The following is a 13746-nucleotide window of genomic DNA, read 5'->3' as shown; positions in this document are numbered from 1 at the left end:
TTAGCCGTGTACTTTGTGACAAGGCGATTTAGCGACTTGATACATGCATTAGCTATGATTAAACTGTACGGGATATTTGAGCCAAAACCACCATCCACCTTCCGAAACCACCAAATGCACCAAATGCAACCCCCAACTATATATAGTTTGGGCAAACAGAAGGTGAGGATGAAGTGGGTACGATTTTGTACGTTTGGGGCTGTAACTTTTTTCTTTGTAGGAACAATTTTTTTTTGATTTGCATAGATAACAAACATAAAAATTGCAATTTTGCAGTGTTAAATATATTGTTATGACATGATGTATAAACACACAATAAATGATTCAATTCAACCAATTTTTGGTATAAATTTAAATATATAAATATATAAATAGGAACTTGAATTAATAGTTGGGCAAACAAAAAATGAGGAGGATTTGGGTACAATTTTACACGTTTGGGGCTGTAACTTTTTTCTTTGTAGAAACGAAATTTTTTCGACTTTTATAGATAAAATCTACATAAAATTTTGATATTTTTCAGTCCTAATTTTATTGTTGTGACATAATGTGTAAAGACACAGTAAATGATTCAATTCATCCCACTTCTGATATAAATTTAAAAAGGCAACTTGTATTTTTTTGTCTCCTGCATAACTTTTAAAATTCAACTTTTTATTGTATACGTTTTGACACTGCATGTGTGCCATCATTCAGTACGGTAGTCAAATTTTATTTTTACCAACATAGTAGAGTTCAATTTTATTATACTAATTTAGTTTGTTTGTCAGTAGAGTCCCTTTTTATATTATTTTGGTTTGTTTGTCAGTAGAGTCCATTTTTTATTTAATTTTAATTTACTCGTCCTTAGAGCCTGTTTTTATTATTATTCCAGTTTGCTCGTCAATAGAGTCCTTTTTATATTAATTTTTTTGATATTAATCCTTTTTATATTAATTTTATTGCTTGTCAGTACAGTCCTTTTTTCATTTTAGTTCGTCAGTAGAGTCCCTTTTTATCATATTAATTTTAATTGGTCGTCAGTAGAGTCTAAAAACCTCTTTCAATATTTATTTTTTTATTTTATTTTAACTCAAAGTTTTGCTTTTTCGGTTTTTATAAAACAAATTAATAATTTTTTCAACTTTTAATCAACTTGTTAAAATGCTGACACACATCGGCGTCGAAACGTACATAATAAATAATTAAATGATTTATTATTAGTTTGGTTTGTTATTCTGATTTAAAATTTAAATTCAAAGGTTTCAAATTTAAATGATTCAAAAAATTTAAAGGTGTTTATGCATTTGTACATAATAATAATAATAATAATAATTGTACATAATAATGATTGATTATCATATTTTTGGGACTTCGAAACCGTAGGACCTGCTTTTCGAAATATGTAATAAATTCTTGAAGTAAAATGTTTTTTAAATCATTTAAATAGGACGCTCCGTTCTCTCAATAACTTAATTTTCATTTTCTACACTCTTTGCCCCGTATCTCCTAAACGGCTAGACCTGCCTTTACATAAAAATAATAAATCTTTCAGTACAATACAAGTAGAATGTTCTTTGAATCATTCTAATCGAACGCTCCGTTCTCTCAACTTAATTTTCATTTTTTACACTCTTTGTCCCGTATCTCCTAAACGGCTAAACCTGCCTTCGCATAAAAATAATAAATGCTTAAGTTCAATACAAGTAAAATGTTTATTGAATCATTCCAATCGGACGTTCCGTTCTCTCAAAAACTCTTGGAGCAAAAAGTGCCAAAAATGATAATTAGATTTTTGACACTTTTTGCTCCGAATCTCCTAAATGACAGTACCTGCCTTTTTATATTCATATGTTTTTTACTTTTTTGTGAATAAATCAAAGTCTCCAACATACTTGCATCGGGTTTCCTTAGTGCGTCAGTAAATTTTATGTCCTTTTTGTCGAAGGAGCTATCTATCAAAAACTATAAGGAGTTTCAAGACATAAAATGGGGAATTGAGATAACGAAAAACCTATTTATGGCCAGACATTACCTATTTTATGACATTATTTTTTCACCCATAAGGAAAGGAAAGGAAAGGAAACTCTTCCTGGTGAAATATACATATACGTATAGAGTAAGAATCACGATGTTTGTCCTTAATGTTCTCTTAACCTGCTGAACCGATTTTAAATTTTATTTGTTTATTATATACATTAATATCCAACTTAAGTTATGGGCTGTATTAAAAATTTAAATACGTTTTAGAAATTTCGGTATTTTAATAATTTCAAATAATTTTGACACCTATGTATATCGAGGACGTGTAACGATGTTTGTCCTTAATTTCTTTCTAAACTGCTGAACCGATTTTAAATTTTATTTCTTCATTACATACATTTATATCCAACTTAAGTTATCGGCTGTATTAAAAATTTCAATGTTTCAGAAATTTTAGTATTTTAATTATTTCAATTAGTTTTGACACCACACGTATATAGAGGACGTGTCACGGTGTTTGTCCTTAATGTTCTCCTAAACTGCTGAACCGATTTTAAATTTTATTTCTTCATTATATACATTTATAACCAACTTAGGTTATAGGCTTTATTAAAAATCTCAGTCCATATTCGATATATTGAAATTTTAATAATTTCCGGTAATTTTAACAGCTATGAATAAAAAAAGATTGTGCCTTGAGAAATTTTACTTCAAACTTTAAATACAATTTTTTAATCAAAAGTTTTCTATTTAATTATAACAAGTAAAAAATAAGTTTAAAACTTTATTATTTATTATTTTTATTATAAAACGTTCATGAGGTTGTTATATTTTTGTTTCAGTCCTAAGTAGAGTCCCTTTTCAATTTTTTCAGTTTGTTTTATACTAAGACTAAATTACTATAGCATTAGTTGGCAAGTCAGTAGTATCCTTTTTTTTATTCTCCTGATTTTTTAACAAATTGCTCGCCAGAGGAGTTTCTTTTTTGTTCTTTAGATTTTCTAAAAGTTTGCTTGTTAGTAGAGTCCCTTTTTTATCCTCCAGATTTTTAAACATTTTGCTCGTTAGTAGAGTCCCTTTCTTATTCTCTACATTTTTTAATAGTTTGCTCGTCAGTAGAGTCCCTTTTTCATTCTTTAGATTTTTCAATAACTTGCTCGTCAGTAAAGTCCCTTTGCTATTTTCTAGATTTTTTAACAATTTGCTCGCCAGTAGCGTCCCTTCTCTAATCCCTAGATTTTCTAAAAGCTTCCTCGTCAGTAGACTCCCTTTTTTATTCTCTAGAGTTTTTAATAATTTGCTTGTCAGTAGAGTCATTTTTTATTCTCTTGATTTTCTAATGATTTGCTCGTCAGTAGAGTCCCTTTTCTATTAGATTTTCTAAAAGTTCGGTTGTTAGTCCCTATTTATTTTCCATATTTTTTAGAGATTTGTTTGTTAGCAGAGTCCTTTTTTTTATACTCTAGATTTTTCAATGATTTGCTCGTCAGTAGAGTCCCTTTTTTATTCTCTAAATTTTTTAATGATTTGCTCGTCAGTAGAGTCCCTTTTTTTCTTTTTTTATTCTTTAGATTTTCTAAAACTTTACTTGTCAGAAAAGCCCCTTTTATATTTTCTAAAATTTTTTAATAATGTGCTCGTCAGTAGAGTCCCTCTTCTATTGTCTAGATTTTTTAATAATTTGTTTGTCACTAGAGTCCTTTTTTATATTATTTTAGTTTGTTCGTCAGTAGAATCCCATTTTATTCATCTTAATTTGCTTGTCAGTATAGTTCTTTTTTCATATTATTTTATTTAGTCAGTAGAATCCCACTTTATTTCATTTTAATTTGCTCGTCAGTAGAGTCCCTTTTTATATTATTTTAATTTGCTTGTCTGTAGAGTCCCTTTTTGATTTTTTAGTTCGTCAGTAGAGTAGAGTCCCTTTATACTCCCTCTCTCTGAAAGAATCTAATTTAATTTCATTTTAGTTTGCTCGTTAGTAGAGTCCCTTTTTAACTTTTGTTTGGTCGTCAGTAGAGTCCCTTTTTATTTTTGCTTCATTTGGTTTGTCAGCAGAGTCTCTTCCTTTCAATGATTAAATTTGATCGTGAGAGAGCAAGAATTATTTTTGAAAAAAGTTATGAATGAAAAAAAAAATCAAAAACAATTATCAAGAAATTTTGCGCACCCCAAAACACAATTAGTATCAAAAATCAGTCTTTTTTATTTCTAAGCTTGGGTTTTTTTAGTTTTAAGAATATTTAGCTTATAGTTTGTAAGAACATGTATAAATTACAATACATAATTAGAAAGCTCAATAAATTTACTAAAGGCGTAAAACATTTTTTATTTTTTTTAACAAAATTTTCTACAAAAAATACTTTAAACTTGAATTTTTAAAACGCCATCGTGCATAAATCTGAATCTTACTAATTTGGTGCATTTTTTATATTTAATTTTGATTTGCTCTAACATTTTTGTAATTTTACGAAACTTGTCATGTCATAACAAAGCTTACTAAATTTACTAAAAACTTAAATTCATAACTTTTTTACTTTTGTAACAAAATTTTGAGTAAAATATAATTTAAATATAAATGCCATGTTGCATAGACTAATTGCTCTTGTAAATCCGGTGCATTTTTTTGTTATAGGATTTATTTGTTTAAAAAAATATTTTAAATGAAAAAAACTATTGACGCCATTATGTAAATTACTGAATTTCCTAAAAACTAGCATTATAACATTAAAACTTTTAGAATAAAATTTTAAGCTATAAGTTAGTAGAGTCCATGATGTATATTAATTTAGTTTGGTCGTCAGGATATTCCCTTTTTAATTTTGCTTTATTTGGTTTGTCAGCAGAGTCTCTTTCAACAAAATCCAAAAACAATTATTAAAAATTTTTGCGCACCCCAAAACAAAATTAGTATCAAAATTTCTATACGCACAATATACTTATCCCTCATACTACCCTAAATATCTTCAATTCCTTTCAATCGTGTCAAATAATTACAATTTGCGGTCAAATGACCCTATTTACTTTCACTAACCAGAACAAATAACAAACCCTTCGACGCCCTTCACACTTTAGGAGTATTTATTGACTAAGAAGAAGATTGTAGGAGAGAAAAGTATTCACACTAATTAGACACTTCCTACTATATGGTTAAGAGTATAAAGGGAAAAGGGTTTAAGTAGAAAAATAGGGAATTGGGTTTTTGTCCTATTTATATAAAGGACACTTACTTGGTCACCGAGATTGTCAAAGTTTTTGGGAATAGAAAAGTTAATTTTATTAAACAAGTTTAGGTAATAAACGTCCAAGTTTGAGGTGAAGTAATCCATTGTTACCAATACGATATTCGTATAGTTCTTGTCGAGGCCTTTCATTAGATACCCCACATGCCTATTTTTGAAGTAAAACTTTTTAACTCATAATTTATTTCGAGCTCTGCCAATAAGCTTACTTTTTGTTACATTTCTTGTAACTTTCAAAATGGTTTGTTCAAAAGTCAAAATATTTGACAAATTTGTTCAAAATTAACTAGTCTACAATATCGTAGTTTGCCATAACGCTCTGCAGCAATTCGGTGTACTTTAAAATGTCAAAAATTGATACTAAAAAAGAGAATAAGTTATGTGTACGGAACTCTATAGGTTTAGTGAACTTGGTCCTTAGATATTTGAAGAGTACTAGTCGAGACCTTTCATTTGATACCTCACATGCCTATATTTGAAGTGAAACTTTTCAAGTCATATTGGATCGCAACCTCTGCAACTCATTGGTTGACTTTTTGTTATATCTCTTGTAACTTTTGAACGGTTTGTACAGACTAAATGGAATATTCGGTGAACTTGTGTTAAATTAAATTCTATATAATATGTTTGTATGCAAAAATTTCAAAGCAACTTAAAATGACAAAAATTGCTATTAAAAAGAAAATAAATTATGTGTACGGAACCCTGTTGATTTATTGAGTATACTACTTAGATATTTTGAAAATACTGGTCGAGACCTTTTATTTGATACCCAACATGCCTATATTTGAAGTAAAACTTTTTAACTCATAATTTATCTCGAGCTCTGCCTATGAGTGGCTTACTTTTTACATCTCTTGTAACTTTTGAACGGTTTGTCCAAAATGAATCAAATATTCAGTGAACTTGTGTTAAATTAAATTCTGTATAATATGTTTGCATGCAAAAACTTTACAGCAAATGGGTATAGTTTAAATTAACATAAATTGGTGATAAAAAAGAAAATTATGTGTACTGAACCCTATTCGTTTGTGGAGTATACTACTTAGATATTTTGAAAGTACTTGTCGAGACCTTCCAATTGATACCCAACAAGCCTATATTTGAAGCAAAACTTTTTAACTCATAATTGTATCCGAGTTCTGCAACTCATTGGTTTACTGTTTGTTATATCTCTTGTAACTTTTGAACGGTTTGTCGAAATTGAATGAAATATTCAGTGAATTTGTGTTAAATTAAATTGTCTATAATATGTTTGTATGCAAAAACTTCAAAGCAATTTAAAATAATGTAAAAAATGATGCAAAGCAAAGCAAAAAATGATGTAAAAAGAAAATAAATTATGTGTACGGAACCCTATTAGTTTGTGGAAGAAACTACGAGATATTTGGAAAGTACTAGTCGAGACCTTTCATTTGATACCCAACAAGCCTATATTTCAAGTAAAACTTTTTTACTCATATTTGATTCCCTGTGCTATTTATAGTCTAAGTCTATTTATAATCTGCTTATAGTGCATTTATGTATTGTATCTTGTATAGCTCTTGAACGGTTTGTCCAAACTAAACACAATATTCGGCAAATTTGTTCAGAATTGAGTAATCTAAAATATTGTTCTGCACCATAATGCTCTGCAGCAACTCGGTGTACTTTAAAATCTCAATTGAAGCGAGACAAGTTTGAAAGATTATCAGTTACTTATCGTTTCTTGTCAAAAATTTTCGTCTTACACCATTTATTGCAATATATATTAATAACTATTTGACAAACGCTGCTTTTATCGAAATAATTTTCTCACAATCGTCGACAATATCGTCCTTCAGTGTGTCAACAACATCCTTTTTCTAATAGGAATCTAAGCCACGTGTCCTTCTTATTAGTCTTTATAGAACAAATAATAATAAAGTGAAAGGATTCAATTTAATTTGCTTTTGCTCGCTTGACCGGAAAATATTCGCACAAATTCGCAACTGGATCGATTAGTAATGGTCTGAGAGTAATTTAATATCAAAAATTAGTATTAAATGATATTCAAAAATGATTTTCTTAAACAAATTATTCTACAGGTATATAAACTGTATTAGATAAAAATTTAGATAATTTAATTATCTTTAATTTTTTTAAAGATCGTTTTGAGATAACTAAGATAATTTGGGAGTTATGGACAAAATTGCACCAAATAGTTACATTGAGCTTTTTGTATGTTTCAGAATAAAATGATATTCAAACGTGATTTTTGTAGATAAAATGTTCTGGACGTATATAAGCAATATTAGATTCAATATAAAATGATATTTAAACGCGATTTTCTTACACAAATTGTTCTACAAGTATATAAACAATATTAGATGAAAATGTAGATAATTTAATTATCTTTAATCTTGCCAAAGATTGTTTTTAGATAACTTAGGTAATTTGGGAGTTATGGACAAAATTGCACCAAAATTGAGCCTTTTGTATGTTTCAGAATAAAATGATATTCAAACGTGATTTTTGTTTTAAAAATGTTCTAGTTGTATATAAACAATATTAGATTAAAATGTAGATAATTGAATTATTTTTAATCTTGCCAAAGATTGTTTTCAGATAACTTAGGTAATTTGGGAGTTATCGACAAAATGTCACATTGAGCTTGCTGCATGTTTCAGTATAAAATTATATTTAAATGCGATTTTCTTACACAAATCGTTGTACAAGTATATAAACAATATTAGATAAATTTGTAGATAATTTAATTATCTTTAATTTTTGTAAAGATAGTTTTAAGATAACTTAGATTATTTTGGAGTTATATGCTAAAATATGAAAAATATTGCGTCGAACGTTATATAAGTATTTATTAATATCAGTATTTAACCGCATTTTTATGTAAAATAATAGAACTAGTGGTGCACCAGATACAAAGATACAGTCTTTCAAAACTCCTCAACACTATTTGATGTTAATATTAGTAGATACTACGATGTTAATGTTAGTAGAAAAATCAACTTCTACTTTTATCTCAATTAGCAAAAAAAAAAACCGTTTCCACCCCAGTGTTCTTGTTAATCCTTTACAATCGATCAATGTCCATCACGATTTGCATCAAAAGTCCTCTAAAATTTCTCTTCCTAAAACGGGTTGATTTATATCTGTCTGTTTGTATGAATTAATTGTTCGACGAAAGGATTTTCTACCTTAATCGCGATTTCTGAATCTTTCGCGAAAATGGAAGATCGTATCATCGTATCCATTAATTACCGAATCAGGGGGTTGGAAATTACTTGATTATTCGGGGATGATTTGAATATTGGATCTTAAAGAGATTATTTGGATACAAAGACTTTGACGGTTTGTTTGTTATATATCTTGTAATTTTGAAACCATTAGATTGGTATAAATCTTTTTTTTTGGTGAATTTGTACAAAAGTATGGAACTCTTTAGTTTTTAAAAGTTTATAAGTATGATATTCGTAAAGTGCTCGTCGAGATCTTTCATTTGATACCCAACATGAATTTTTACCATATAAAAACATTTTGACCCACTGTACTGTATATAGTACGAAGCAACTGCGATTGGACATTGACGCGACTCGCTTGTGCATTTATTTGTTATATCGCTTGTAACTCTTGAACCATTTGTTTAATATGAATGATGTATTTGACAAATTCGTACTCAATTATTTAATCTTGAATATTGTCTAACATTATAAGTTCATCCAGCAACTCGGTATACTCTTAAATAGCAATTTAAAAACAATTTTCGTAGTTAATAAGTACGGAGCATCTCGAATCGACATCGACTCCACTCGTAAGATCATTTATTCAGTATATCTCTCATAACTTTTGAACCACTCGCTTAATATGAATGATGTCTTCGGCAAATTTGTTTAAAATTAAATCCAAAAATAATATTTAACAAACCAAAGCCCTACAGCAACTTAGAGTACTTCAAAAACGCTATTGAAAGCAAAAATTGAATATCAACCTATAAAATCACTTTCATCACTATTTAACTTGTAATTACTAAATTTTCTAAATATGCAAATTCCGGTCCGGAACTTCTAGATTTCTATTTTCCGGAAAATTCATCATATTTTTCAATGTCCACTTAGTTGAACACCGTGATTAATTTAATTCCACTTATGTATGGAATCAATTTATTTCCAGTTACTTCCAGTGTTTGTCCAGGACGAAGTGGTCATTTACTATTTATGCAAATTTACTACTGACGCCACTGCACTGACTGCCTCTCCCCCTGCCCTTAAATATTTAATCATTTATTTGTGACATCGGAGTTGATCCTTTTGCCGAAATTTGCATACGTGATAAATTGTAAGGGTTATCGAAATTGTTTGGTTGGAATAACTAGTGCACTGAGTACTATAGTCAAGTTTGTTATATTTAGTCGAATTTAAAAAATTAACTAGTTGTAAGTGGTTATTTTGCCTTAAGACAAGTTGCAAAAACTTCCCAATATATCTAATTTCTTAATTAGTCTTTTTAGAATTTTTTATTTTTTAACGATTATATTTTTATCTTTTTTTTTGAAAAATATTTTTAACCTTGTTTGAAACGCCATTTTGTTTAGTCTTTATTATTTCTAAGCTTTCATTTTTTTTTCTTTTGCCTATAGTTTATTAAATAGCATATAGACTTATGTACATAATTAGAAAGCCTATTAAATTTACTTAAAACCAGCATCAACCATTCATTATTTTTTTGAACAATTTTTTTCGTAAATAATACGTTAAACCTCGATTTTTAAAACGCCATTTTGTTTAGTCTTTTTTATTTATAAATCTGTGACTTTTTTAGTTTTGGTAATATTTAGTCTATAGTTTATTAAATGAGATATAAAATATTATGCATAGTTAATAAGTTTATTAAATTTACTAAAATCTTGCGTATAAAATTTTCCAACTTTTGGAACAAAATTTATAAAAAAAATGCTTTAAATTTCTATAATTATAAAACGCCATCTTGCTTAGTCTTAACTAATCTTAAGGTTGCGCTTTTTCAGTTTCAGCAATATTTTGCCTATAGTTTATTATTTACCTTATTAAATTTACTAGGAACTTGTGTATTACATTTTTCATTTTTTATAATTAAATTTTCTTGAAAAAGTACGTTTAATTTGGACTTTGAAAACGCCATCTTCTTAAGTCTTTACTATTCCTAAACAAGTGATTTTTTAGTTTTGGCAATATTTAACCTATAGTTTATTAAATGACATATAAACTATTGTACATCATCAGATAACTTATTAAATTTACTTAACTCTTGCGTATAACATTTCTTAACCTTTGCAACAAAATTAAAAAAATCTTTGAATTTCAATAATTATAAAACGCCATTTTGCTTATTCATGACTATTCCCAAGTTTGAGCTTTTTTTTAGTTTTAGCATTATTTGGTCTATAGTTTATTAAATAACGTATAGAATATTATACATAATTAAAACGAATATTAAAATTACTAAAATCTTGCATATGAGATTTTTCAACCCTTGGAACAAATATTTTTAGAAAAAATACATTAAATTTGGATTTTTTAAACGCCATCTTGCTCAAACTTCAGTATTTCAAAATTTCTGTTTTTTAGTTTTAGTTTTAGCAAATTATGGTATATTGTTTATTTAAGACATATACATTAATAAACATTACTAAGGAGTTTATAAAATGCACATAAAACTAGAATCAACCATTAAATAACTTTTGGAACAAAATTGTTTGTAAATAATACTTCAAACCTCGATTTTTAAAACGCTATCTAGTTTATTCCAAAGCTTGCGCTTTTTTAAGTTTTGGCAAAATTTAGCCTATAGTTTATTAAATCACATATAAACTATTATACATCATTAGATAACTTATTAAATTTACTAAAAACTTTCGTATAACATTTCTTAACATTTAAAACAAAATGCCTAGCAAAAAATACTTCAATCTTAAATTTATAAAAAGTCCCACCTTCCTTTAATTTGATACTCAAAAATTCCGGTACATTTTTTCAGTTTTTTTTATTGATTTGTTTTAAAAAAAATCTAATTTAAACAAACTATTTATGTCATTATATAGCTTACTAAAAAATTACTACTGCTTACTAAATATTCAAAAAACCTGCATTTATAACTCTTCAACTTTAAGAACAAAATTTTGTGCAAAAAATACTTTAATCTTGAATTTTGTAAACACCACCATGCTTAGACTGGACTCTTTTTCATTTGGTGCATTTTTTTTAGTTTAAGCAATAATTTGTTTAAAAAAAATCTAAATCAAACAAACTATTGATGTTATTATATAGCTCACAAAATTTACCAAAAACTTGCATTTTTAATCCTAATACTTTTAGAATAAAATTTTGTGCAATAAGTACTTCAAACTTGAAATTATAAAACGCTCCACCTTTACTTTAACTGAATTTAGACACTTTAAAATCCGGTGTATTTATTTAGTTTTAGCATTTATTTGTTAAAAAAATATTCTAACTTAAACAAACTATTAATGCCATTATGTAGCTTACAAAATTTGCCAAAAATCTGCATTTATAATTTTTCAATTTTTAGAACAAAATTTTTAGCAAAAGATATTCCAAACTGGAATTTTAAAAACACCACCATGCTAAAAGTTGACTCTTTTTCATTCGGTGCATTTTTTAGTTTTAGCATTTATTTGTTAAAAATTTATTCCAATTTTAACAAACTATTAACGCCATTATATAGCTTACTAAATTTCCCAAAAACCTGCATTTATAGATTTTTGAACTTTAGAACAAAATTGTAAGCAAAAAAATACACAAACTTGAATTTCTAAACGAAATCTTGTTTAGTCTTGACTAGTCATAATATTTGCATTTTTTATGTAGTATTGGTATTTGTGTGTTTATATGTATAATTATGTATGTATTTATGTAAATGTGTGTTTAGACGTTTGTACTAATATTATTGGCTGCTTGTCATATAATATAACGTGGACATTGTAAATGACATTTCCGATTCACCTGAATGGATTCACCGGAATATTCCGATAATATTCCGGATAATTGTAACATACGCCAGATGATGATGATGATGATGATTTGAAATCTGTATCGAAACGTCTCCTACTCATCATATATACTAAACACTATTATACTATTATACTATATTATTGTGCATTCATATCTCAAAAGGTACAGAAGCAACTTTAATCAAATTTATATGAATTATACGAAAAGAAAGGGAAACTGGGGTGGAACCGTAATAATACCTATACTATGTTAAATTCGGCTATCTATCCTGTTATACTAAATTATAACTATGCAAATACAATATATTTTGTAAAATTTAATAAGATATCTTGCTATCTGTATAATAATTTATATTTTACTATTGTTGTGGCTCCTGTTATTGTTGTTTTTGCAATTATTGGTATTCTCTCGAATACCAATCACGATCACAATCAAAATCATTCATTGATTGAAAATTATTTTTTACAATTGCCGATTGTAATTGTCAAAAGGATTCTATCTCGTTGTAACTACGATGTAAAGACAATGGTGGCCATGGACAGGGTCGAAAAAAATATTTTTAAAATATATTGATTACATATTTTTCCTAAATTTTGTTAGCTTTGCATAAAACAGATTTTGAACTATTTCTATTATTAGTTTTGATGAATTTTATACATGTTGATAAATTTCATAATTTAAAATTCGACACTTTTAAAAGTTGTATAGAAATGAGACCTTTTCAAGAATGATGAAACTCAAAAGTTGTAAAACAATGTGAAAAATTGAAAGCAAGGGTGAAAGTTTGAACAAAAGATTGAATATTTGAAAATAAAAATGAAAATTTGAACATAAAAGTGAAAATTAGGAAATAAAAGTGAAATTTCAAAATAAAAATGATATTTTTGAAATGAAAGAGAAACTTTGAAAACAAGAAATTATCCAATAATGACATAAGAACTAATATATTCTGCACTTTTTTGAATTCTGCTTAATTTTATCTAAAACTATTTTATAAACATATAAATAACTAGTTGGTTTGGTATTTAGCCTTGAGGCAAGTTACATGAACTTCCCGATATATTTAAATAATCGACTTAATCAATAAAAAATAAATTAATTTATGAGTCATTAAAAGTATTCCGAGTGGATTTATTACACATAATTGAAAACGAACGAACTCGGAGTATTTTCTAAAAGCAAATTTTCAAAAATCAATAATTTTTATAATTGAACCAGTTTTAGGACTTTAATGATTTATTATGTTCAAGACCAAGTACTTATCATTATACCAAGTAAATAGTCTAATTTTAATTTTAACAATGTCAAAAGAGCTACTCATTTTCTCAAACTTTGATGAATTTTTAAAATCAAACTATTTGTCTAAGGCCGTAATATTCAGTAAGTTCTATAAGACCATGGTATATATCGCTAAAAAAAATACATAAAAATCGGCTTTCCTTCAATTTTTGTTTCAACGGTTAATTACATGAAAACGGCTCGGTAGATTTTCACCTAAAAAACTGATCAGTATCATTCCCAACTAATATCTTTCGAACAGTTTTGATTTTTTTAAA

This window comes from Ctenocephalides felis, unplaced genomic scaffold, assembly GCF_003426905.1.
Source record: "Ctenocephalides felis isolate EL2017-DRISC unplaced genomic scaffold, ASM342690v1 CF-g0.4_SCAFFOLD_01886, whole genome shotgun sequence".
Taxonomy (NCBI): domain Eukaryota; kingdom Metazoa; phylum Arthropoda; class Insecta; order Siphonaptera; family Pulicidae; genus Ctenocephalides; species Ctenocephalides felis.
This window is presented reverse-complemented; position numbering follows the sequence as displayed.